At 36.5% G+C, this 22,371-nt stretch overlaps 1 protein-coding gene and 1 pseudogene across 1 annotated transcript in view; one reads left to right on the top strand and one right to left on the bottom strand.

Annotated features, from left to right (window-relative positions):
• ZNF148 (zinc finger protein 148) overlaps positions 1 to 22,371 on the top strand; it is a 96,895-nt gene that overhangs the window by 4,174 nt on the left and 70,350 nt on the right. The window lies entirely within an intron of this gene.
• LOC148092896 (large ribosomal subunit protein uL23 pseudogene) lies at positions 13,300 to 13,799 on the bottom strand (annotated as a pseudogene).

Genomic DNA, 22,371 nt, shown 5'->3' with positions numbered 1-22,371 from the left:
TAATAGTTTCATTACAGTGAACAAGATAGTTTATGATTAAGTTCCCAAATGAGTTTTACAGACAGTAAGTGCTTTAGGAGTTCAAAGAATAGAGAAATGAATATTGGCTAAGGTTTGGGGAAAGAATTTCAGTGTACCATACTTTAGCTAGATATTTGAAAGGATTCCCTAGGGATCTCAAGAGAGGAACTAAATTGCTCCAAATTTCTCTTGCAGCCCTAGAGTGAACCTAGAGTTCTGATCTATTTTTGTCTGAATGCTTTCTGCCTGTTTCATTTTAGCTACTTCTACTGATTTGTTTCTTTTCAAATCCACCTTTGCTGGGTAGGTTTTGAGCACTCCAGAACATCTGGGGGTGGGGTAGTGGTGGTGGTGTCTTTCCATCTGTGTCTAGTGTAATTTAATTTTCCTTTTTTGAGCCTGTACCTCACAAATTCCTTGGTTTCTGTGTGTGACGATCATGAGTCGACTTGGCTCTTATTCTAGCATTTTCCTGCATGCTTTAATCAACGTTGCTTTCTGAATTACAGAGTAGAATAGACAGAGAATTGAGGGCATATGTCCAGTAGACACATGTTTGATGAATAAATGAATGAATGAGAAAGTGCCTCAGATAATTAAGGAGATCTAAATTATCTATATGTTTTCTGTTTGTTTCAATTTATTTATTCACAACTAGCCTTTTTCTACAAAGGATTTAATGGGGCTGACAAATACATAGGGGTGCACAAAAGTAGGTTAAATTACCAGCCATCATTACCTAAAAGATAAGTCATAAGTAAGGATATGAAATAATAGTAATAATAATAAGACAAATAATACAAATAAATAATACAGTAATTAATTAATAAATAATACAAGAATAAGCTTTTGCGCATCCACAGCTGTAAACTTACTTTTGTCCATACCTGCATATACATGAATTGAAAAGACTACTGAAGAGAAAATGAAAGAAAAATCTGTTTAAAGACTGTAAGATCTATCATTATGGATGTTAGAAAACTAGGAATAAAGTGAAAGATAAGTAGGTGGAGAAGGAAAGGTGTTATCTGATAGGAAATATGATTCCGAAAGAAGAAAAAGATTAATATATGACAGGTTATATTTAGAGGAAAGGAAGAGAAGATTGAAGCGAAAGGATTATTTGAAATGGCCGTTTTGGGGAGGAAGATGGTAAGACTATTTGAAGGATAAGTCAGAATATAGTAGAAATTATTTATCATGTTTATTTATTACTGAGGTTTCAGAAAATAATGGGATGAATTTTCTTTAGTCCACAGATAATGCCTGTTTGTTATATGCAAAAGCATTGTTGGATGCAGTCGGGAATAAATCCTTTGGTATTTATATTCTAATAGGGGGCTGGACTTTTGCACAAATAACTACACTGTGATCACAAATGTGTCATGAGAAAAATACTGAATGTTACTGAAGTAAAAGGGAGTAAAAAACATTTGACTAAGGGAAAACCTGGGACTGCATTTAGTGGCATGGAAGTGATATTTTAGCTAGTCTTGGAAGGGATGGATAGGATCCTGACTGGCAGAAATTACTGGAAAGAGAGCATTCCAGCCTGAGGGATTAGCAAAATCAAAGTTTGGAGGTGAGGAGCCACGATGTGGAGAGTAGTGAGTTTAAAATTTTTTACTATGACCTGCAGTAAGAAATACATGCTACATCTTCACCTAATACATGCATGTGTGAATGTCTGTGTGTATGTATAAAAAAATTTCAGTAACAATAACAGTCCTTACCATGTTGGATATACTCAGATGTTTTCCATTCTGTTTGGCTAAAAAAGATAAAAAGATGGCTTTCACTCAAACTGATTTCAGGACTAACTAAATAATTGATTACCACCTGTAGTTTTGAACATAGAGTTCATGAATAGGGCATGATCTAAGGTAGAAAGAGAGTTATTTGAGGGTTGGGTAGAAAATGGATGGCCTTGAAAGCTAAGATAAATAGTTTGTCTTTGATATGATGTAGTGTTGTGCTTAGTAAGCAAACAGAAGCTGGGTTTTAGTATTGGCCCTTCTGTTTACCCATGCTATGATATGGAGAGATTACTTTTCTGAGACTCAGTTTTCTCATCAGGGAATTGATAATCATTATACCTTCTGGCAAGGATTTGAGGATTAAAGTATGTTAACATATATCATTAAAGTATAGCCATTGAACTTTTTTGAGAATTGAATCAAGGACTGTGTATTAGGTGACTTAACCTGACAATAGCTATACTGTACGGATAGATTGGGGGGTGCAGTGTGGTGGTAGAGTAAGATTGGAGGTGAGAAGCTTAGTTAGGAGGCTACTGGAGAAACTAAGAAGGACTTGAATTAATTTGATAGCATCAGGATTAGAAATGAGGGGTGGCATATGATTGTATGGAGAGAAGAGGGGAAGATGGAAATTTAGAGTTGTGGAAAGATTCAAAAGGCAGCTGCTAAAATTGGATTGTATTTTTGGGTAGTTCAGTGGGGTACATTAGAGTAAGTAGTTACAATTTCAATTATTTGTTGCACGATTAAATGTAAACTGAGAAATTCTGAGTGGAGACAGTGATGATGGGTTTGAGAAGGCAGGGTTAGATTGAGGGGTGCTTTTGATGGACTGCAGAGTATATTCATTCAGGGAATATTTTTGTATACTTAATGTGTGCGAGATTATATGGTATGCATTGTGAAGGATTCATGTTTATGTATGATGCAGTTCATGTTCTTTTAGGAGTTTATCAGGGACAGAAGTGTGTACATATCTGTCTATGACAGAGGTACTATGGCAGGTTCAATCCTGTGGAGGAATTGGTGTGTAGCTTAGACCTTGAAGGATAACTAGGATTGTAGTAGACAAGATGGTGAGAGTTGTCATTCTTTGAAGAGGGAGTGATATGCGTGGCAGTGAGAAAAGTTCTGCATATGTTTAGAGGTTGGTGGTCTCGATTAGCTGGAATTTAGGTTTCATGTTGATGAATGTAGGGAAATAAAGCTGTAAAGTAGTAGAAACATCTAAAAATCCAGACTAAACTGGTTTTAAAAGTACTTATTGACATATAACTTATATAAAGTGCTCAAATCTCAAGGGGTATAGGTTGAGTTTTTTTCGATATACAATGATGTGTAACTACTGCCGAGTTCAATACATAGAACATTTCCACATGTTTGTAGCCTTCCTCATGTGTCACCTCCAAGATGATGTCTCCTTCAACCAAAAGTAACTATTGATACCTCTATTACAACAGAGTAGTTTTGTATGTTTTTTCATCTCATGTAAGTGGAATCATGCTTCTTCTGTGTGTGATTTCTTGTGCTCAGCGTATGTCTGTGAGATTCATCCATGAGTCATATAGCAGTAGTTCATTCTTTTTCCTTGCTTTTTGGGATTCCATTATATGAATATACTACAGTGTATTTGTTTCATAATTGTTGGGCAGCCAAGTAGTTTCTATTTTTTGGAAGTCTAAGGAGTTTTAACTTGACTCCATATGCAGTGGGGGACCATTGCTGATTTTATTTTATTTTATTTATTAAAAATATATCTTTATTGATTTCAGAGAGAGGAAAGGAGAGGGAGAGAGAGAGACAGAAACATCAATGATGAGAGAGTCATTGATCGGCTGCAGCCCACAACCCGGGCATGTGCCCTGACTGGGAATCGAACCCTGATCGCCTGGATCCTAGGTCGAGGCTTAACCACTGAGCCACGCCCGGCCGGGCCATTGCTGATTTTAGAGTGGGGAAATAGGTGGGTTCAAGAATAGTAATGTGGTGACCTGTTTTTGTTTTGCAAAGGGAGAACTTAGTGACTAAGAGACAAAGTTAGAAGGCTATGACATAAGCTTGAAGTATTGAGAGTCTAAGTTGGAATGGTGGTAGTGGGAATAAAAGGAAAGGGATAGATATAAGAAATACTTCAAAGAAAGAATCAGAGGATTTGACAGCAAATGGGCTCTTGGGAAACTGGAGAAAAAGTGAACAAGAACAATTATGGTAAATTCTAGGGCTTTTAACATGGTGACTGAGAATGGTAGTGCCATTAACAGGGATTGTTGGATCAGTTAGCAGAACTATTTTGTGGGGGGAAAATGGCTACTTTAGTTTTAAGACACATTGACCAATGTGTGAGACGCCTGTGGAAGTTTCCAAGGGGAATTTTCTAGCGGGAGTTAAAAATACTGGATTCAGCTGAGGAAAGAGATCCACTAAAGAATACGTACATAGGGTTGATAATTGAAGCTACTAATTCTGAATTTGGTAGGACACTGATGGCTGTGAAATTATTTGGACTGACAATTGAAGTGTTAATTGAAGCAATATTTGAAGAATCTAGTTAAAAAGAAATCATTATATTCTAATTCCTCAGGAATAAATTAGATTAGCAGAGGGTAATGGTTTAATGGCTATTTTGGGGCCCTGGGGGAAGAGAACCATATGAGAAATGGAAATGTAGAAGCAGTGGTTAGAGATGAGACTGTAAGGGGAAGAGAATTAGAGAAAGCTCCAGGACAGAACTTGGCAAAATATCCACTATTTGGGCTAAGAAGAGGACCAGTAATCATTGGAGACAGAAGAAGCAACTAAAGAGACCAGAGTAGAAACTTGTGGTACAGTGATATAAACCAAAGGTAGTTCAAGTGTCATTGCCAAAGATAGGATAAGGACTTGGGTGGTGGGTCATAGGTACATGGAATTTTTTTTGAGGGGAGGGTGGTCATCAAGAGAATGATTCAGAGGCCAGTGTGTGTGTGGGTAAAGGACTAAGTGGATTGGATTAATATGGAAGAATTGACTTTAGGAATTGTACTAAGGAGTTTATTTTGAGAGAGAACAATTCTTTTTTCAAAACTGGAGGCAAGAAGTAAGTGGATGAAGATACAGAATTTTAGAAGCTGTCAAGAGTATTTGATGGTAGGTGGAGAAGGTGTGGTTTGGGGGAATTTCATGAAATAGATTGAGTATTTGATGGGTTTAATTATTTAAATATATAAATGATTTGGATCAATGAGATGAGAGTTGTATTTAGAGTAAATCAGTTGTAAATTATTTCATAGCTCTCTGGTGGTGCTTAACACCCAGTGTGTGGGTGGGTGTGGAGAAAACAGATGGTGAAGATTATCATTGGGGAGATACATGGTGAATATAATGGGAGGTCATGATATTCTGGAGAGGGCAGTATTAAAATGATTGATGGACAGATTTAAATTGTGTAGGAAGACAAGTGAAGCTAAAAGGAGGTGAAGAACAGGTAGAAAAATAAGTGGTTAAAAAAAGAAAGGGTTTCTGAAGTTACACTTAGTGGTACAGCACTTCCAGTTGATGACCTCTTTTCAATATATATATGCGTGGGTGAAGTACAGATGGAGGTTTTAGGAGTTGAAGAAGGTCAGGGTGTAGAAAGTTCTTCAGCATTGTTTTTGAAGTCACTGAGAATAATGGCTGAATCTGGGACAAAGTAGAATTGAAATCTTTGGGCAAGGAAGGTGGGAAAGTATTGTGGAGCTTGGTGATGTTGCAGATGGAATGGTTTAAGTGAATAATGTGAATTGCAAAGAGATTTTTTTAGTGATTGAGAACAGTGGGAGTGTCCCTGGGGAGCATGAAGCAGTTGGTCCCTTAACAAACTGAAGGAATAGGAGAATGGATAGCTAAGTCATTAGAGAAGCAGGTTGTCCAGGAAAAGCCAAGCTTGAGATAAAATGAGGAGGTGGTCACAACAGTCCAGGCAAAAGATGATAGTGGCATTGGGATGGAGATAGGTGAATTTGTTACATTCACCAGTTCTTTAAATTTCTTTATTATACTTAATTATACTTCAAAGTCATAACTGTTCATATGTAATATACTGATAAAAATTCTACTGAGAGATTTGTGGATTAGAAATGAGACAATGAAAGAAAAATAAGATGAGGTAAAGGTGTACTAATACGAAAGGCAAAAGACATGGGGTAATTTGTTGACAAAGAACATGAACAAGCTGATAGAAGCTACTAAATGGGTAATATGGAAAAGAATGAGGAGGTTGGAGTTGACCTGAATAGGAGCAAGAGTAAGATGAAGAGAAATGTGAGTAGCTTATAGCAGAGAAAATATGGAGAAAACAGTGCTACCTATGAAATAACTAATGCCAGGAGCCTATTTCTTCTCTGTGCATATATAAGGACAGTCCTTGCCACCCATGATGTTATAAAGGTGATAGTACATATGCATAATTTTTTTAATAGCATAAATGATAGAGACATGAGATCTTTGATCTCTACTTGAGTGCCTCAAAACTGCATCAAACTTGTCTGGAAAAATTGTGTGGTGGTAATTTGTATACATAAAGAGTTTTAGGTAAAAAGTGGAAAGAATGGGTGAAAGGTAAGAAGTAGGTGTCCTAAGGGATCTAAAATAGCCTCTGTAGTTTTTTTCTTTTTTGTCTAAATGACTTTAATGTTATATTTCTTACAGTTATAAGGAGGCTGGTTTGCTCTGTGTTCTCATTTCATTTATTACTTGGGTATGGGTGACTTCCAGTTGCACAATTCTATAGAAATGCTTTCTTGTCCTTTTTCTAATTGTCATTTATTGAATATCTCAAAAGGAACTATCTTGCCAGTTCCAAAACAAAATGTGGCTAAATGGAAACACTTTTTTTGTTTTGTTTTGTTTTGTTTTTAGATCTTGAACATTTAAGGGCTTGGAACCTTCATCATCTTCCATTGATGATATTTAAGACCTAGACCAGGTCTCATATTCTTTTGCTTCTCTGCTCTCAAACTTTTGTTTGTCCAGTTCTGTAGTAGTTAGACTTTGTCTTCTGTCAGCTTTAACTATGTACTATCAAAGATTTGATTCTCAAGGGCTTACCAAACTGTGGTTTTTGAGTTCTCTATCAGTGCCTTGCTGTGGTCCTGGCAACTGACATTTTAAACCATGAAGGTACCAGTACTGTATGCTTCATACCCTTTGTATTTGCATTGTATACCTCACACGATTAACTAATAACTCTTTCAGCCTCTGAGCAAAGTATACTTTCTGACCCTCCAGATTTAATAATGAAAGGCCTGTGGGGATCTAGAACTTTGACAGCCTAAGAGGGCCAAGGGATGTCACTTTGCTCAACTCAATCTTTGCTATAACCCCCCTGATTTCGTCTAGAATTATTTCTAGGACCAGCTTCAAACATAGCTAGGCCTTGGGGGATAGGGGCATATTCTGAATATTTGAGTGGATTGTTTGGGTTAGACTAATGATGGATATCTTACGGAAAGTGTTGGGAATGATTATGGTAGAAATGGGGAGTGTGTTAGTGATAATTATATTAATTTAACATAGATAAGTGACTTAACAAGATAGGGGTTGGATGCCTGGAAATCTTGGTTGGCATGGAGTTTTCCTTGTAAATTTGAGAGGAGTCAGTATCCAAGGAATTAGAATGAAATACACATGATATTCTGCATATGTGTTCTTGCCAACACATACAGACCTGCATGTATAGATACATATAATGGTTGAGGTAATGTATTAATTTGATTAGATTCTATAATTAGTCTTTAAGGAAATGGGCACGGTAGGTTATGAGTGATTCACATAAAATTGGTGGAGAATGTTTGGAAAGATCATTGTCGAGTTATTGGGGGTATGCTTAGGAAATGGGGTTTTCACTGACTGGTGGTCTCTGAAGTAGGTTCACAAAATATGAGGGCAATTTGGGGCAAATTTGTGTGTTCAATTGCAGAGTTAGCTTTCAGGGAATGAGGGAACAGACAACAAATGCGGTATTTGATAACGTTTTGAATAGGTGAGAGATGGAAGGTGTTTATGAGGAAGCTTATTAGAAAAGTAAGTTTCAAAAGAATAAAGTTGGAAAGATGGTTTAGGGAAGATTACTTTGGGAAAATGCAGTTCTTAGGTTAAAAACTCCTGGGAAAATGCAGTTTTTAGGTTAAAAACTGGAAGGCAAGGGGAAACTAAAATGAGTAAATTGAGGCGTAGAGAAGAAAGATAGGAAGGCTTAAGGAAGAGGTTACTGCAAGAGATTTCTTACTGTAAGGAGTGTTGTGTTGGATTCTACTTTTGATTAGTGGTTCAGTTAAGAAAAAGGGGCGCTTAAACATCCCACGGTTTGTAGGGTTGGGGAATTTTACCAAGGGTAATTATGCATAGTGGTTTATTTCTTAAGAAACCCGACAGGTAGGGAGCCCTCCCGTTCCCTGGGCTTTTGGAGCCCAGGCCCGATCCGACAGCCGCGCGTGCGGGATTTCGCCGGCGCTAGGCTTGTCGGCGGGCGGCGCAGCGTGGCGGAGCCGCTCGCGTGGTGGGCCCGGAGCCGCAGTGCTGCCACCGGCACCGCCCGCGAGCGCGGCCCAGCCGAGCGGAGCCGCTTGTCGCGGACTGCCGGGATCCGCGCCCCCACGGCCCCTCCGGGGCGCTCCAGTGAGTGAGCGGGCCCCGCGGCGCTGTGAGGGCCGGGGGTGGGGTTTCCCTGAGCCCGGGACCAAACCTCCGCACGCTGCGCGCACCGCTTCCTTTTGTTGTGTGTGCGCGTGTGAGTGCGCGCTTGCGTTAGTGCGCCGGAGTGCAGCAGGCGGCGGGGCGCGGAGAAGCCGGGCTTTTCCTGAGGGTGGCTGCCTCTCCCGAGGCCTCAGCGGGTGGTGGGGCCTGCCAGACGCTGGTCTTCCGGGTCAGGGCCCGCGGCGCGGTCAGGCCCCTTCCCCGCGGCGAGATGGCAAACTTTGTGAGTGGCTCCTCCGCGGCTAACAAGTGTCTGCCTGACAGTGGGGGCTGCCGAACCTTAATAGACACCACCTCCCCCCCCCCCCAGCTTCTGTGGGACTGCATTGTTTACAGTTTTATGGTATCCGAAAAGGTCAGACGGGTAACTTGGTCTAATAGACAGTTTTTTATTTGGTGTGACGAGCACAAAAATGTACGCAGGTATCTGCATATCGGTTGCGCTAGTGAAATCTGCATGTTTAGTGGTCAGAACAGCGCTAAGGCCTTTCCAGATTTAGACTACGGGGCAGACTTTTGCTTTCCAGACTTCGTGAAGTGCTTCTTACAGTGCCAGGAAAGAACTACTTGTGTAGTAGACTAAAAGCTAGATGGAGTTAAAAGCCTTCCCAAGATGTTGAATTAAAAACAGCTTTTATTTTTGGTTTTGCATAATTATAATTTGTGTAGTTTTACATAGAGTTTTGCAAAATCGGGTGTGGTGATTAAAAAAAGCATTTCTTATTAATTTTATAGAGGACAACGGTAAAGGCATCACACAGTTTTGAAATTTCAAGTATGTTAAATGTTGCTATAAATAAAATGCTATTCAGATTTTTAGATTTAAAAATCTAAAAATACGTTTGCAGTTGTCCTTTGGGTGTAGGAGGAAGTCCTGGGTTTCTCAGTGCATGTTCCTGGGCAGATTTTCAGTATTGTCAGCATGATACGGGTATAGAACCTTAACCTGAGTGAATAATTTGTTTGAGATTACCAGTCTGTTTTGCAGCTGGGAATAGACTCTGGGTCTCTTATTCCCAGTCTGGTGACCTATCCAAGAATAGACTAAGGAAACTGTGTATTTATCTGTTTGGTGGAAAATAATGACTGAGTTGATTTTATAATGAGTATTAAAGAGCCCCAAAATGGATGTGTGAACGTTTAATTTTTTGTCTTAATATTTAAATGTAGTTTCTCCACTGAAAGTTTTTGGCCTTTCTTTAAATACATAAAGAATTTGAGGATATTCCTCAGTGTTAACTTTTCATGGCGTTTGTAGCCCATTTACACTTCATTAAAACAAATAGATGCTTTTTGTATTTAACTGGGTGGATGTGTTTTTCATGCGGGTATTCTCACTGGTTAGTGAATGGCAGGTAACTTGAGAATGTTTAGCCTCCTCACAAATGCTAGGGAGAATAATAACTATGTTAACTTCAATAATCTTTGATTAAAAAAACAACTTTGGTTTTATTGAGGATGGAATACCTGTGGATTTTCTCCTCAGCTTTGTATGTATACTATTATTCTCACTCTTGTTACTGTATTAGATCCACACAACAATATTTGGCTAACATGTTTTTCAGTAAGCCTAATACAAAAAAGTACCTTTTCTTTTTATAGTGTTTGAGTTGCAATTGGACCTTTCTGTTTTGTTCATTGCTAGCCTTTCCTCCTATATTGCAAAAACAAAAGCACTATTTCTTCTTCCTTTTTCCCATTTCCAAAGAACCCTCAAATTTTTAAATCTAATACCAGAGTTTCTCCACCAGAAGTGATTTTGCCAATGTCTGAAGACATTTTTGGTTGCACTGGGGGATTCTGCTGGTTTCTAGTGGGTAGGTGCTAATCATCCTAAAATGGATATGATGGCCCCCACATCGAAGAATTTTCCAGTGCAGAATGTCAGTAGTGTTGATACTGAGAAACTCTGATCTAATATATCGAGAATAACATTCTCCCAAATAATAAATATATAAGTATTATTTATAGTATTATAACAATCTAATTGTAATTAAGTATTATGTAATTATATTTTATTTTATATACTTATAATATTTATAATAACATTTCTGTATCACATCTGTTATAAATGTTTTTCTGAAGATGTCATTAGAATGATCATGGGTCAAAGGTTATGAACAATATATTTTAGAGTCTCATTATATAGGATTTTGGAGCTGGAAGATTAACAACTATAACCTTTTCAGTATGTAGATAAGGAAATGGCTTCAGAGAGATTGTGACTTACCCAAGGTCCACAGATAATGTAGAGCTCAGGTCTCTTGTTATTTCTATTATAATTTAATTAAAATTAATTTAAATTATTACTGAAACAAATAGTATTGTATCATTTTTGCTTGATATACAAGTCAATCAAATAAAAATAGAAATAATTACATCATGAGAATCTCAGTATTCAGTGAATTGTTACTTTTTCTTGAACTTTTTTCAGCATGGTTGTGTAATCACTGTCAGCTTTTAAGTATCTGCTTTTTAAAAAGTTGAAAATTTAAAAAGAGCACATGCAATTTTAAAACAAAATTTAAAGTTAATAATGATACTTTAGGCAACATTGCAAGTGCAAACCCAACTGGGATTGTTAAAACGTCTTATGGTGTCTTGAACTTAGACATGTGATCTGTAATGTGAGGATCACTATAATAGTGAGTTATTGTGCTGATTGTAAATCTATTCTAGCAAGAGTGTTTTGGCTAATTTTTGGAAAAAGATAATGGAACTTTCAGGTGAAATGTAATTGGGTGAAATAAAAATTGGCTGTTGAAATATATTCAGATAAAGCTTTGTATTGTCAGGAAGAAGTATCAGTGGGGTTCTTTCTATGTTTAAATATTTTTTCTGTAGTGCTACTTTTTAAAAACATGAGTAAAACAGTGAGGACAGAAGACCATGTGAGCAAAGATTTTTTTAAACATTGTTTTATGTAAGAAATGTATAGAAAAAATTTAAAATGAATATTTGTAAAAATAAAATCACCAACTGGAGAAGCTGCTATTAATATTTTGATATATGGCTTTCTTATATTTTCATTAAAGTTTTATTATGGAAAAATTTAAGTAGATGAAAAATAGAATAGCTTCAGGAGTTAGCAATTAATGGCCAGTGTTGTTTCATACATACAGGCATACCTTGTTTTATTGTGCTTTACTTTATTGGGCCTCACAGATGTTGCATTTTTAACAAATCGAAGGCGAGACCCTCTACCAGCAAAAGGATTACAACTCGCTTTACTGTGGTGGTCTGGAACCAAACCTACGATATCTCGTACACCTGTACCTCCACCCCCTTTCTCCCCTCTCATTTTTCAAAAAAACTTTATTTTGAAATAATTATGGGCTCAACAGAAGTTGCAGAATTAGTGTATGTGTATATGTATATATCCTTCATCCAGCTTTCCCCCAGTGATGACATCTTATAATGCTCTAGTAAGACATCAAAACCAGGAAATCGATACTGGCACATTACTGTTAACTAAACTTACTCAGTTTTTACCATTTTTTAAACCTGAATTCACTTTTGTGTGTATAGTTCTATGCAGTTGTCTCCCATTTATAAATTTATGTAACTACCACCACAGCAAAGATAACAGAACTGTTCATTACCCTAAAGAAAACCTCTTTTGCCCAGCTGGGCGTGGCTCAGCGGTTGAGCGTCGACTTAGGATCCAGGCTATCAGGGTTTGATTCCTGGTCAGGGCACATGCCCAGGTTAAGGGCTCTATCCCCAGTCAGGGGCATGCAGGAGGCAGCTGATCAATAACTCTCTCATCATTGATGTTTCTGTCTCTCTCTCCCTCTCCTTTCCTCTCTCTGTAATCAATAAAAATATATTTAAAAAAAGAAAGAAAGAAAAAAAGAAAACCCCTTTTGCTACCGTTGTATATTCTCACCCCAACCTCAAACCCCTCCCTGTCCCCTGACAAACTTTTCTCTCTATCACTATAGTTTTGTCATTTCAAGAATAGTATATAACAGTATATTAATATACACTTTGTTTAACCATTCACCTGTCAAAGGACTTTTGGTATATTCCGCATTTTGCTATTAAGGATAAAGTGGTTATGAACATTTATGTACAGGATTTTATATATAATTCTTTGAGATAAAGAGTGAGCTTCCTGGCTTGTACGGCAAGTGCATGTTTAGTTTTATAGGAAACTTCCAAACTGTCTTTCCAGAATAGTTGTACCATTTTACATTTCTCATCAGCAATGGATGAGAGATCTACATTTTCATCATCCTTGTTAGCATTTGTTGTTACTGCTATTTTTAATTGTAGCTGACCTAATAGGTACATAGTAATATCTTAAACAGTTTTAATTTGCATTTCCCTAATGGCTAATGATATTTAATGTCTTTATATGCACTTATTTGCTGTTTATGTCTTTTGCTTCTTTTCAAATCAGATAATCAGATTTTTTTACTGTTAAGTTCTGAGAATTCTTTAAAGACTTTTGTCAGCTATATGGTTTGCAAACATTTTCTCTCAGTCCAAAGCTTATTTTTTCATTTTCTTAATAAGGTCTTTTACAGGGCAAATGTTTTTTTATTTTGATGATGTCTGGCTTATTTTCTTTTATATGGAGCACACTTTTGGTGCCAAGTTCGAGAACCCTTTTCTTTAGGTCCTAAAGGATCTTGCCTGTGTTTTCTTCTAAAAGTTTTAAAGTTCCATGTTTAAATTAATGATCCATCTTGAATTAATTGTATTTGGCTGTGAGGTTTAGGTCAAGACTTCTGTTTTGTGTGTGTTTGTTTTTACAGTATAAAATTTTTATATTTAGAATTAGCCAGCTGGACTCAATCTAGAAGATCCCAGTTTTGTTGGCAACATCCAAAGCGTCATAGTCAGTAGAACATATATATGCCTTCCTTTCTCCATCAGGCTTGACCAGGGTGTTGACCTTGGCCTGATCAGGGTGTTGACCTTGGCCACGTCAGTGTCATAGAGCTTCTTCACAGCCTGTTTGATCTGGTGCTTGTTGGCCTTGACATTCACAGTGAACACAGGTGTATTGTTGTCTTCTATCTTCTTCATGGCTGATTTGGTAGTCAGGAGGAACTTGATGGCATAGTGGTCAAGCTCGTTTCTCCTGGGTGTGCTCTTCCCAGGATATTTAGGCTGCCTTTGGAGCCTCAGTGTCTTTGGCTATCAGAAGGTGGGTGATGTACAGATCTTTTTGTGTGTGTGTGTGGCCGTGGATGTTTTTTAGCACTGCTTTCTTTGCCTCAAAGCCTTTGCTTTGGCTTCAGCTTTGGGAGGGGTAGGGGCTTCCTTTTTCTCTTTCAGTGCCATCTTCGTAAAAAGTTGTGGTGTATTTTTTATTTTATTTTATTTTTTAACACCTATGGATGTTTAATTGTTTCAGCACTGTTGAAAGGACTATTCTTCCTCCATTGAATTGTTTTTGCCCTTTGTCAAAAGTCAGTTGGGCGTATTCTTGTTGGTCTGTTTTGGGTTCTGTATTCTGTTCATTAATCTCTGTGTTTATCTCTTTGTCAGTACCACACTGTCTTATTATTATAACTGTATAATATGTCTTAACATCAGATAGAGTATTCCTCCCACTCCATCAAGATTGTTTTAGCTATTATGGTTTCTTTCCTCTTCATATAATTTTTAGAGTAATCTTGTCTATGTCTACAAAAAAAGTCTTGCTAGGATTTTGATAGGAATAGAATAAACCTATAATTTAATTTGGGGAGACTTTATTGTATACCAATTTTCAGTTAATGACCATGGAATGTCTGTGCATTAGCAGTCACTCTCCATTCCCCCTTTGTCCTGACCACTGGCAACCACTAATTTACTTTCTGTCTATACGAATTTGCCTGTTCTGGTCATTTTATATCAATGGAATCATAACAATAGGTGGTCTTTTATGTCTGGCTTCTTTCACTTAGCATAATGTTGCACTATGTAGCATATGTCAGGAGTTCACTCCTTTTTATTGCTGAGTAGTATTCTACTGTATGGATATACTACTACATTTGTCTATCGGTTGACCAACATGTGGGTTGTTTCCACTTTTTGGCTACTGTGAATAATGCTGCTATGAACATTCTTATGCAAGTTTTTATGTGAACATTTACTTTTAGTTCTCTTGGGTATATACCTTTGAGTGGAATTGCTGAGTCATAGCCAATAAATCATTGCTAAGACCAATGTCATGAGCCTTTCCCCCTTAAGTTTTCTTTTAGTAGTTTAATAGTTTTAAGAAAGTCTTTTTTAATCCATTTTGAGTTGATTTTTGCATATGGTATAAGGTAAGGGTCCATTTCCATTTTCATTCTTTTGCATGTGGATATCCAGTTTTCTCAGCATCATTTGTTGAAAAGCCTATCCATTGTATATTCTTAGTACTCTTTTAAAAAATTGTTTTCCATTTTAAAAAAATTAACAGTTTACGTTTAATATTATTTCGTATTAATTTCAAGTGTACAGCATAGTGGTTACTATGATGGTTAGACAATCATACTTTATAAAGTGTTCCCCCCTGATATTTCCAGCTATCCATCTGGTGCCATATATAGTCATTATTATTGACTATATTTGCTGTGCTGTACTTTAAAATCCCCATGACTATTTTGTAACTACCAATCTGCACTTCTTAATCTCTTCACCCTTTTCACCCAATCCCCCTCCCTTCTAGCAACCATCAGTCTGTTCTCTGTATCAAGGAGTCTGTTTCTGTTTTACTTGCTCGTTTATATTGTCCTTCAGATTCCACTTATAAGTGAAATCGTATGGTATTTGTCTTTCTCTGACTTATTTCACTAAGCATAAGACCCTCTAGGTTCATTCATACTGTTACAAATGCTAGGACTTTATTCTTTTTTATGGCTTAGTATTGGTATTCTTGTTGAAGATCAGTTTGTCCTTATATGTATGGGTCTTTTCTGAGTTAGGTTTCTTTTATTGGTCTGTATGTCTGTCTTTATGCTGGTACTATACTGTTTTAATTATTGTAGCTTTGCAGTATGTGTTGAAATTAGGAAATTTGAGGCCTCCAGCTTTGTTCTTTTATATTGTTTTCGCTATTTGGGTGTTTTTTTTGTGTGTGGTTTCTTTCACATTTTAGGATTATATTTCTAGTTCTGTAAAAAAGGCCATTGGGATTTTGATAGGGTTGCATTGAATCTGTAAATTGCTTTGGATAGTACAGGCCTTTTAACAATCCATGAACATGGGGTATCTTTCCATTTATTTGTGTTTTAACTATTTTCATTTGTGTTATGTAGTTTTTAATGTACATGTCTCTTATCTCCTTGGTTAAACTTATTCCTAAGTGCTTTATTCTTTTTGCTAAGTACTTATTCCTAAGTACTTATTCTTTTTGTAACAGTTTTAAATTTTGAGAAACTTGAAGTCAGATTCATCTATTTTTTTCTTTTCTTTATGGTACTTTTGGAATCATATCTAAGAAGGTTTTGCCTTATCCTGGGTTGCAAAGATTTACTTCTGTATTTTCTAAGAGTTTTATAACTTTAGTTTTTACATATAGATCTTAAATCCATTTAGAGTTAATTTTTGTATATGATGTGAGGAAGGGGTTTTTTAACTTCATTCTTTTGCATATGGGTATCTGTTGGTTCCAGCACCATTTGTTGAAAAGATTATTTTTTTCTCCATTACATTGTCTTGACACCCTGCCAGAAATCATTTGACCACAGTGTAGGTATTTATTTCTGGACTCTCGGTTCTATTCCATGATCTATATATCTAACTTTATGCCACTATCAAGTGTCTTGATTACTGTAGCTTTGTAGTAAGTTTTGAAATCAGGAAGTATGTATTCTCCAACTTTGTTCTTGTCTTTCAAGATTGTTTTGGGTATTCTGGGTCCCTTGCAATTCCATGTGCATTTTAGGATCAGTTTGTCAGTTTCTGCAAAAGCCACTGTTGGAATTTTGACATGGTTTGTGTTGAATCTGCAGATCAATTTGTTAAAATATTTTCATCTTAACAATATTAAGTTTCCCTGTTCATGAACACCAGATGTCTATTTGTTTAGCTCTTAATTTTTTTGAATGATGTTTTAAAGTTTTTCAGTGTACAAGGCTTCTACCCCTCTTGTTAAATTTGTTGCTAAGTATTTTATCCTTTTTGATGCTTTTATGAGTGACATTACTTTCTTAATTTTATTATTGCATTGTTCATTGCTAGTATATAGGAATACAGTTGATTTTTGTATAATATTCTTATATTATGCAACCTTGTTGAATTTGTTTATTAGTTCTTGTAGTTTTTTAGTGGATTCTCTAGGGTTTTCTGTATGTAAGATCATTTCATCTGCAAATAGAGATAATTTTATGTCTTTCTTTTCATGTTAATGCTTTTTCTTTTCTTGCCTAACTCTTCTTGCTGGAATGTCTAGTACAGTATTGACTAGAAGTAGCGAAAGTAGACATCTTTGTCTTGTAGGGGGAAAGCATTCACTATTTTATCATCGAGTAAAATGTTAGCTCAGGATTTTTCTTAGATCGTCTTTATCAGGTTGAGGGAATTTTCTTCTATTCCTAATTTGTTGGGTAGTTTTATTGTTTAAGTTGAATTTCATAAAATGTTTTTCTGCATCTGCTGAGATGATTTACAAAAAATAAAGGTTTATGTCTGGGCCAGTGTGGCTTAGTTGGGTTGGGTGACATCCCATACACCTAAAGGTTGCCAGTTTGATTCCCAGTCAGGGCACATGCCCTGGTTTGCAGGCTCGATCCCTGGTAGGGGGCGTGCAGGAGGCAGCCAATCAGTTTCTCTCTCTCACGTTGTCGTTTCTCTCTCTCTTCTTCTCGCTCTAAAAATCAATAAAAAAATTTTTAAAAAAAATCTTTACAGAGAAATAAAGGTTTATGTTCTTTATTCTTTTGATATGGTAATAATATATTAGTTGATTTTTGGATGTTAAACCCATTTTGCATTCCCAAGATAAATCCTATGTAGTCTTGATACATAATTGTTTTTCTATGTTAGTAAATTTGATTTGCTAGTATTTTGTTAAGGGTTTTTGTGTCTATATTTGTTAGAGATAATGGCTTGCCATTTTCTTTTCTTGTAATGTCTCTAACTCATTTTAGTATCAGTAATACTGATCTTAAAAATGAATTTAGAAATGTTTCTTTGTATGTTTTTGGGAGGAATGTGTGAACAACTGGGATTAATTTTTCATTAAATTTTTGGTAGAGCTCCCCAGTGAAGCCTAGAGTTTCTTTTCTTGGTGGACCTTTTAAATTTAAGAATTCATCCTTCTTTATTAATTATAGAACTGTTTAGATTATGGAATTCATTTCAGTTTAGTTTTGGTTGTATGATTTTTGAGAAATTGGTTCATTTTTCCTAAGTGTTGAATTTAAGAGTGTAAAGTTGTTTGTAGTATTATCTTAGTATCTTTTTAATTGCTGCAAATCTATAGTGGTATCCCTATTTCAATCCTGATATTGGTGATTTGTATCTTTTTTTTCTTTTTGTAGAGGCTTTATGTATTTATTTTTTAGCCTCACCTGAGGATATGTTTTTATTGATTTTAGGGAGGGAGTGAGGGAGGGACAGAGAGAGAGAGAGAGGGAAACATTGGTGTGAGAGAGAAACTTTGATTGGTTGCCTGCTGTACGTGCCCAACTGGGGATTGAACCGGCAGCCTAGGTATGTGCCCTGACTGGGAATTGAACCTGCAACCTCTTGATGTACTGGATTATACTCCAACCAACGGATCCGCCTGGCCAGAGCATGTTCGAGGGTTATAAAATCTTGCTTGCTTGCTTTTCTTTATTTTCCTATTTTTAAAAAATTAATGTATCTTTATTGATTTCAGAGAGCGGAAGGGAGAGGGGGGGAGAGAGAGAGAAACATCAATGATGAGAGAGTCGTCATTGATTGGCTGCCTCCCACACACCCCCAACTGGGGATCGAGCCTGCAACCTGGGAATGTGCCCTGACCAGGAATTGAACTGCGATCTCCTGGATCCTAGGTTGATGCTCAGCGGCTGAGCCACACCTGGCCGGGCTATTTTCCTATTTTTGATTTCATTGGTTTCTGCTCTTTAATGTTTCCATCATACTCTTTGCTTTGGCTTTCTATTTTGCTTTTTATTTATTTTTTTTAGTTTGTTAGGACAGGTAATTAAGTTATTGATTTGAGATCATTAGTCATTTTCTTCTAATTACTGCTTTAGCTTCATTCCGCATATTTTGACATGTACTTCTATTTTCATTTGTTTTTATGTATATATTTAAAAAATTTTTTTGAGATTTCCTCTTTTACTCACGGATTTTTTAGAAGTATGTTGTTGTTTTTTCTGTATTTAGAGTTTTCTGTTGTCTTTCTGTTACTGATTTCTAGTTTGAGTTCTTTATGGTCAGAGAATGTACTCTGTATTATTTTAGTTCTTTTAAATTTGTTGAGGCTTGTTTTATGGTAGAGGATATGGTCTGTCAAGATGAATGTTCCATAGGTGCTTCAGAAGAAGTGTGTATTCTGCTCTTGTTGGGTACAGTATTCCGTATGGGTGGGCAAAAATAGGTTTATAGTTGTTCATATGGAAAAAGATTATTAGGATAGCTTTATTAACTCAAAAGAATGTTACTCAAAACCATAAACCTACGTTTGCCCACCCTGTATATATCAATTAGACTCTTTTGGTTGATTGTGTTATTAATATGGCTACTCTGCTTTAAAAAAATTGTTAACGTTTTCCCACTCTTTTACTTTCAGTATGTGTTAGAATTTCTTATTAGCAACATATAGTTGGGTGAGTATAAAAATCTACCCTGCTAATCTTTTGATTGGTTTATTCAGACCATCTGCACTTAAGGTAATTATTGATATATTAGTGCTGCTATTTCATTATTTGTGTTTTGTTTATTTTCTCTGTGTTTTTTTTCTTGCCTTCCTGCAGATTAGTAGAACATTTTTTTAGGATTCCGTCTTTCATAAAAGATCTGTTTATGATGTTTTTGAGTCTGTTTTGGTATAGTTTTTGTAGGTGGTTGTAGTTATTATAGAATGTATATATGATTTTTAACAGCTTACTGGTATCAACATTTTATTACTTCGACCAAAGTGTTGAAACTTTATTTCTGTATTACCTTTTTATTCTCAGCTTTGAAACATAATTGTATATCAGGTGGTGTTATACTTTTTTGTTTCAATCATCAAGTATGATTTATAAAACTACTGATGGAAAGATAAGCAGTGTATATACCTGTATTTCCTTTCCTTTTGTTTGGAAATTTTTTGTCAGCCAATCTATGGATTTGGCTGCTAGTGACACATTGTTTTAGTTTTTCTTCTTTTGAGAATACTTAAAAAAAAATGTCCTCTTTGTACCTTGCTGTTGCCTGAATGTATTCCCCTAAAATTCATATGTTGAAATCCTAATGCCCAGCACGATGGTATTAGGAGTTGGAGCCTTTGGTGGGTTATTAGGTCATATGAGTGGGGAACCCTTATGATTGGGGTTATTGCTGTTATGAAAGAGGCCCCTCACCTCACTCTACTGGGACATGATCTTGGACTTCAGCCTCCAGAACAGTGAGAAGTAAATTTCTGTTGCTTGTAAGCCACCCATTTGTATCTTGTTATAGCAGCCCGAATGGACTAAGACATTCCTGAATAGTTTTCCCTGTGTATAGAATTCTTGGTTGGCAGTTCATTTTTTTTGTATTCAAATAATACTGTGCCACCTTTTTGGGCTCTGGTTTCAGAACAGAAATCTGGTGTCATTTGAATTGTTTTATTACAGGCAATATGTCCTTAAGTTTTTTTGTTGGTCTTTAGTTTTTGAACATTTAATTATTATGTGTCTTGGTGTAAATTTCTTTGTGTTTATCCTGTTTTGGGTTTGCTCAGTTTTTTGGATCTGTAAGTTTGTATCTGCCACATTAGAGAAGTTTTCAGCCATTATTTCTTCAAATACTATTTAAGCCCCTCTTTCGTTTTCCTTTCTATGTGGGGCTCCAGTGATATGAATGTTGGGCCTTTAGTTATTGCAAGACTTTTAATGTTTTCCAAGACTGTTGGTTTTTTTCATTCTATTTTCTCTCTGTTGTTCAGATTGGGTAAGTTCTATTTTTCTGTCCTCAAGTTCATTTATTCTCTTCTCTGTCATCTCCGTGTTTATGTTGAGACATTCCAGTGAGTTTTAAAATTTTCTGTTACAGTAGTTCCCCCTCATCTGTGGTTTTACTTTTCATGGTTTCAGTTATCCACAGTCAACCACAGTCTGAAAGTATTACAGTTTCCCAACCATCTACATTGGCTTTGCTGACATTCAGCCATAGACATCATTATGGCTTGATGATCCAGGATAACCTGAAGCAGATGATCCTCCTTCTGACGTATCGTCAGAGGTCATCAATAGCCTGATGCTATGTTGCAGTGCCTATGTCATTCACCTCACTTCATCTCATCATGGAGGCATTTTATCATCTTGCATCATCACAAGGAGGAGTGTGAGTACAGTACAATAAGATATTTTGAGAGAAAGACCACATTCACATACCTTTTATTATAGTATATTGTTATAATTTTTCTATTTCAGAGGTTTTCAACCTTTTTCATCTCATGGCACATATACACTAATTACTAAAACTCTGTGGCACACCAAAACATATTTTTTGCTGACCTGACTAAAAAAATAGGTATAATTTTGGTTCATTCCCATTGGATGGCTATTGTTGGTTGTTTTCATTTTTTAATTTGACAGCCTAAGGGAAAAGAGGTCAGTGCCCCTGACTAAATATTCAAAGTACTGTGTGTTTTAAAAATTCTTGCAGCACACCAGTTGAAAATTGCTGTTTTATTTCACTTTTAGTTATTGTTAATATCTTACTGTGCCTAGTTTAAATTAAACTTTATCATGAGTATGTATGTATAGGAAAAAGCATAATATATGTAGGATTTGTTACTACTTTGGTTTTAGGCATCATCTTGGAACATATCCCTCACAAATACTGTATTGTATTTTTTAGTTATGTAGTTTCCTTTTGCTTCTTTTTTATAGCTTCTGTTTCTTTGCTGAGATTTTCTCTTGTTTCAGGAAAATTTATAATTGATTACTGAAACATTTTTATTACGGTTGCTATAAAATTTTTGTTAATCTCAACATCTGATTCATTTCTCTATATTGGCCTTAGTTGATTATCTTTTCTCTCATGTTGCAATTTTCTTGGGTCATTTCTATTTTATCTATTATGTTAAGAGGTTCTGGGCCCTATTTACATTTTTTAATTTAGCAGGCAGTCACCCTATTTAGGTTTAGCATACAGGTCCTGGTCCATTTTTGTGGGCTGTGGTTCCAATGACAGTTTAATATTCAGGGCCTTTATGGTCAGCTTGATTTATCGGATGTTGCTGGGCTCCCACTGATCCTTGCTAGTGCTTCCTGAGGGAGCATAGGGGATTTCCCCGTGCTGAGCTTCTTTCTGAGTATCTCTAGGTTTCTCCTTCTGGTTCCCCCTACCCCAACATTCTTTCCTGTCCCCACATTTCTGGTTGGGGGAAGATTGTCTTGGCCCAGACTGAGTCATTTGCTCTGGCTGGGCCCCTCAGTTTTGCCTGTTTGCCTCTGTATCTCTCGGGAGAAACTAGCAGTCTCAGACCAGGTGGGGAAGGAAGAATTGCTTCTCTTGGTGTTTGCCGTTGGCTGGGCTTCCAGTTCATCTCCCCTGATATTGCAGAAGGGTTCCCTTTTAATTTGGATGAAGAATATGACTATCTGGTCTGCCTTCAGTTGTTGAATTGGTGGTTGGGAAGTGTCAGTCTGGATTGCCTTCCCAACTGTTCTTTTGTTTCCTCAGTCCTGAGGAGTCAAACTAGTTTGCTGCTGCCTTACCACTTTCAGAGTTTTTCTTTGGTTGCCTCTTGTGTTATTTTCGTGGT

The sequence above is a fragment of the Miniopterus natalensis genome, chromosome 6 (assembly GCF_054644295.1).
Source record: "Miniopterus natalensis isolate mMinNat1 chromosome 6, mMinNat1.hap1, whole genome shotgun sequence".
NCBI lineage: Eukaryota > Metazoa > Chordata > Mammalia > Chiroptera > Miniopteridae > Miniopterus > Miniopterus natalensis.
This window is presented reverse-complemented; position numbering and strand designations above follow the sequence as displayed.